This window comes from Meriones unguiculatus, chromosome 4, assembly GCF_030254825.1.
Source record: "Meriones unguiculatus strain TT.TT164.6M chromosome 4, Bangor_MerUng_6.1, whole genome shotgun sequence".
NCBI classification, from domain to species: domain Eukaryota; kingdom Metazoa; phylum Chordata; class Mammalia; order Rodentia; family Muridae; genus Meriones; species Meriones unguiculatus.
The window spans coordinates 55,165,238-55,171,237 of record NC_083352.1 but is presented as its reverse complement, the minus strand read 5'-3'; positions in this window follow the sequence as shown (position 1 = coordinate 55,171,237).

The following is a 6,000-nucleotide window of genomic DNA, read 5'->3' as shown; positions in this document are numbered from 1 at the left end:
GATAAAATCCAACACTCATTTATGTTTAAAGTCCTGGAGAGATCATGGCTACATAGTAAAGACTCTTAACTCTTAACTCTCTTCACTGTGGTTTCCTGAGCTGAGGGAAGGAATTAATAGAGACATTCCACTTAGGGTTGAGAGTTCCAAGGTCTACCACTCTTCATATTCTTTGGCTTTGTTTCTCTTTACCATCTGCTGCAAAAGGAAGCTTTTCCAATAATGACTGCATAGGGCACGAATCTATTAATGTCACAGAATGTCATTATGAGTCATTTTAATGCTGGGGGTTTATTTTTTTTATTTGATTGTTTGTTTTGTTTTTCAAATAGTAGTATTTGGTTTTACCCTAAGTCCCTGAGATAACTAGTCTCTGGTTCTGAGTTACCCAAATAGTGCCAGGTATGTATTCCATCTTAAATCAAATCAGAAATTGGTTGGTTATTCCCAAAAGTTTTGTGCTAATATTGCCCTAGCATGTCTTTCAGGTGAGCAGTTTCATCATCTTGGGAGTAAAGTGTGCCTCCACAGAGAAGTGTGCAGCATCACTAAGTGATATATTTTAGGAAGTTTCTACTACTGTATTAGGTTTCCTATTATCCCTCAAAACAGCTCCTAACTTTAGCAGTTTCTCCTTGTTCCCCTATCCTTTTCCCTTTCCCACTTGATCCACCCATTCCATCAATTACTATCATTTTATTTCATTGTCCTAATGACAGTTATCTGTACATTTTAGTCCCTCACTCTATACCTAACATCTGGAGCTCTGTGTTTTGTAGTTTGGTTATCGTTGATTTAATAACTCATATCTGCATATAAGGGAATACATAATATATTTGTCTTTCTGAGTCTTGGGTACTTTGCTCAAGATGATTTTTACTGTTCCATACATTTACCTACAAATATCATGATGTTAAATTTTCTAACATTTACAAAAATTAATTCAGATTGAGTAACATATCTAAGTATAAGACATAAAACTCCTAGGAGATAAGAGAAAAATATAAACAACTTTTAATTTAATTCTAAGTTTTAAGTACGTTATTTGCAGAAGAATGAATTGATAAATTATACTTAAGATTAAATATATATCTATGCTCTACAAAGTTACTTTCATGAGCAAGGGGAGACAAACAACCACAGACTGAGAAAACATTTTTAAAACATATCTAGATTGCTATTCAAAGAAATAATTAAAACACTTACATTTCAGCAATTAAAAAAATCTGACTTAAATATTTTCTCTAACAAGTACAAACCCTGATTCAAAGTACATACAAAGATGTGAAAGAAATACATTAAACATTGCTCTACTTCATATATAATATGGGGAATTAATACCATGATATAATTCATAAATATCAAAATGACCAAAATATAAAAATGGCAATATCAAATGTTAGTAAGAATGTGGAGCCACAAGATTACTCATGTATTACTCGTGGGAATGAAGAATGGCATAAGCATGTTGAAAGGCAAATTGGCTGCTTTATATAAAGCTATAACAACCATTAGTATACTCTCTAGAGTCTGAAATCCCTGGCATCCACCCAGTGGACTTGAAAACTGCTTTACAGACAGGCATCTGAGTATAGACTCATCAGGGCAAATGTAGAAGTTAGCTGATACCTTTCGGACACTGTATAAGCTGTAACACACGTGTAGAGGTACAATGCTGAGCTCTTGAAAATATCATGAAAACAGGAGAAAATTAAATGCATGCCTGTAAGCAAAAGAAGGCAATATGAAGGTGTTCTGTGTCTATAGTGCATATTAACACCAGGGAGGTGCTCCAGGAGAGCGTCGGTGAGCAGTTTCATCATCTTGGGAGTAAAGTGTGCCTCCACAGAGAAGTGTGCAGCATCACTAAGTGATTTCATTCTATGAAAGCATCTTAGCATGCCCCATCCATCTTTGACCAAAAATGTCACATTACATCACATTCTAGAAAAACAGTCATTATTCTGTAGGCAGTGAAAGGATCAGCTGTTGCCAAATAGCAATAAACAAGGAGGAAGAGGATATGAAAATTTTAGCCGTAAAAGAATTCTATATGTGCCTACATGATTTATGACTGTGTGTATGCCACCATTGATTCTCATAAAATATGTAACATCAAGAATGAAGCCCATGATGTAAACTTTAACTTTGGTGACGGTCATGTGTCAACATGCATTTACGAGCTGTAGCAAGTGCTTCACTTTGGTGCAGAATATTGACAATTGGGTATACATGTGTGGGGTGAGAGATATGTGGGAAATTCTTGTATCATCCTCTTAAATTTATGTTGAACCTAAAACTGCTTCTAAATTTCAACTTTTAACCATATGTGAGATAAAAATTAAATGTTACTATGTTTGAATAGTGTGTCTACAGAAGGAAAGAAACCAAAAAACAAAATAACAAAAACCCTTTTAAAATCCCTCTGATAGTCTTCATTATAACTGTTATATTAAGAAATTTCATAGTGAAGAAATATCTGTCAAGTCACTCACACAACTTCCCCACAGAAGCTTGAGACAAATCATTTTCTTGTCATCTAACTTTGAATATTTGTTTTATTATTATATCACCCTTTTGCATATTAGCATGTTACTTATAATGTTGTCCTACTATGATCTGACATGTACCTGCTAGGGAAGTGTCACATTTGTGTGAAAATAAAAAGATGACAAAAAGATACGCACACACAAAAAAAAAATTTTGGAAAGAATAACAGTCCTTGTCGAGAGGTTGCTAATTGCCAAGCTAAAGGAGTCAGGGGGAAAGGTCTCAGTTTAGCAAGAGAATTTTTCAAAGGAACAAGAGGGAGAGTGACTGGCAAGAAAACCAACTCTACCTTTGAACATGTTCACAGCAAAGGCATATCGCCAGCACAAGCGAGCCCACAGCACATGCATGCCACAGGACAGATGTGGTCACAGCACAGGAGACGCCATAGTGCAGGTGTGGCTGCAGTCAAGGCATATCGCCAGCACAAGCATGCTCACCAACACAGGCAGGTTCACCAGCACACGCATGCTTACTTGAAAACACACATGCACATACATGTACATGCATAGAAACTCTCAGAGAAGAATTGGAAGAGGGGAAGCAGGGAAAGGAGGAAGAGACCAAGAAGGAGAAGCAGAGATGGTCCTTCCCAAAGGCAGAGGTTAAGTGATAATGCTTTGAGCATGTAACCAGAAGCTGTTCATGCCTTTGAATAAGTTAAAATAATTCATGTGAGAGCACCTCTCCTTCAGCCAATGAGCTCATTAAAAGAAAAATCTTATGGAAGAGACAGAAATAATCTACACGCAAGCCTAAACTAATACAAAGGGCTGTGCAGAAGGCCAACAACAGAGGCTAAAACAATTCAAACTTTTCACATTACCATCAATGGGCCGAAAATAACAACACAGCAGCATCCCGGCACTGGCCATGTTGCCTATTCAATACAGAAAGAAGAGGAAAAGTGACCACAAGATCTTATTTATTGTTACATCTTGGCCCCAGTGGGCATCTAGATGCTGATTAGGGAGGTCTCGTGCCAACAGAAATATAATTCAGCTGTGCTCATCTCCTGTTTCTTTCAGATGTGTTGGAATGTCCATCTGCAATCTAAGCTAAATGCCCTGCTCCTTGTTCTTATCATAGTACAGCTCTGTTAAAAAAAAAAAAAGCCAGTACTATCCAGAGACACGGTTACCATGTAGTCATCCACAGAAAGTCATTTGTGCAATGTGTGCTATTTACAACATATTAGGCAGGCTAAAAAAAATACTTAGTAGGTAAAGTGCTGGTTCTATAAGCATGAGGACATGAGTTCAGACCCCCAGCAACCATGGAAAAGCTAGGTAAGGTTTCCAGTGTGTGTACCACCAGCACGGAAAAAAAATTCTCCCACACCAACTTCTCGTTTAAGGAAAGGGATGGTGGTCACTGGGGACCTGTGGATGAGGAGGGAGCTGAGAATAGAGAAAGGCTATATAGCCATGCACCAAAGCATAAGTTGAGAGAGGAATTAGTTCTGTTGCGATGCAGCACAGTACAGTAACTATATTTCAAAACACTAAACACTTAGACATGATAAAGATAATAGGAGATATAAAGGGTAATTACCACGCTTTGATTTTTATATATTATGTACCTGTACTGAATCTCATACTTCAGCCAATAAATCTGCAGAAATATTATATACCACCGAAAAATAATAATGCAAAGAACTGAGACCTCTTGGTTATTTTCATGTCATAGGAGGTTGACATAGTTAGTTGGAAACCCATGGCACGCTTGGCTATCCAGTGAAAGCAGCAATCTTTCCTACCATCCCCTTTGGAAGTGCAGCCCATTTTAAAATATCAGAGAAAGAACTGACTTCCTGCAACACTCCTGTGAGGCAAGGTTGCCTGAAATTTTTAATGGTGGCGGAAGTTGCAGTGCACAAAAATTTTCAGAAGATTTCAGTCTGTCTGAATGACCCTCCATAGCCAGTGGTGACTCTCATTCACTGGGAAAGGGCTTCTCTTTGTCATGTGTAAATGTCATGTCAGTGAAATGTCCCTCAGTGACAGTTGTGTAGTACTGATGACCTCGCCATTCTTTTCCATCAAATCAAACCCTACATTTTGTTCGCTCCCAAGAAACTCCTCCATTAACCTGTCAAAACAGAACTTGGGGGTGCAATCCTCATTTACAGCTATCTTCCCAGGCACATCTGCAGTTTGTGGAGTCGCAGTGCCTCAAACCTTTAGATTTGGGAAAGACGTTCTGCATACTTTAGTTTTCTGTGCCACACTATATTGGAAATTCCCTCAAGTATGAGTCAGACTCCTTCAATTTTATGTTGTTTGGGGTTTGACATTTCTAAGTAATAAAAGGAGATGAACAGAGCAAGTAATGTAAATCAAGAAGTGGTGGAGATAACAGCCCTAGCTGGGAGAATTGCCCAGGCAGGTTAGTGATTTCAGATCCGTGAGGACTGTGAGCCACTTTAACTTGTAGGTAGCAACCTAGGGACAGAAAAAAAAAATGTATAGTTAAAGTCATGAGACTCTGACCCAGGGCAATAGCGAGTCGAGGGTAACAGTCCTAAATTCAGTTACAGCTCAAATTCTCGTCACTGGTAATGCAGCCACGCTTTACCAACAAGACTTCAAATTTTTGCTTTAATGTTTACTAAGTCAAGAAAGTAAATGATAGTTCAATGACACCAAAATGTCACATTGTATCTTCTGTCTAATAAATAATATGTTAATCACCTGAAATTAAGCTCATGTGGCACTTGCCAGAGATCACTATGAAATAAGGTCAAGGGTCTTACCATCAGTCTGTCCACATAAAGCGAGGTTTGTTTTGTTTCGTTTTGTTCTTTTCTTGCATGGAATTTTGTCATTTTGGGAAGCTGGGTGATATGAGGACAGAGAAGTGCGGGATTTTGCTTGACATGGTTCATGGTTTAAATCTGGGACATGTAATCTGGAGGCAGAAAGACTGGCAGTCAGAAATGAACACAGCCTAGACTGCTGAGACTCTGTCTAGCAAGCCTCTGTCTGAGAAAACAAAACAAAAGAGCAGCATGTACAGTGCAGCAAATGAGCTGAACCTAAATGCAGTCCAGGACCTGGAGACAAATTAGAACTCCCTCAAGCATTAAGAATCTTTTATCTCCTTTGTGACCTCTGTAAGTCATGCTACCAGTCACCTTTCCACATATCTGCTCTTATGCTGCCTGACCTTCATTTCTGTAACAAGAAGCAAGCTTCGAAAAACCATTTTCAATGGCAAAGAGACATTGACCTCAAGAAGAAATAGAAGGCAGGCAGTAGTACCAGAATAGCTTTAATCATGCCGCCTTCAAAGCAATGCTCAGTTCTACAGAGTGAACACTCTCAGATCACACTTGTGCTACAATAGGCAAAGACGCCGTCCAAAATGACCACTTAAGGGCTATATCCCAGATCATATGAAAGAAAATGAAATAATTTGAAGTTTGAAAGAAAAGGAGATAATTTGACA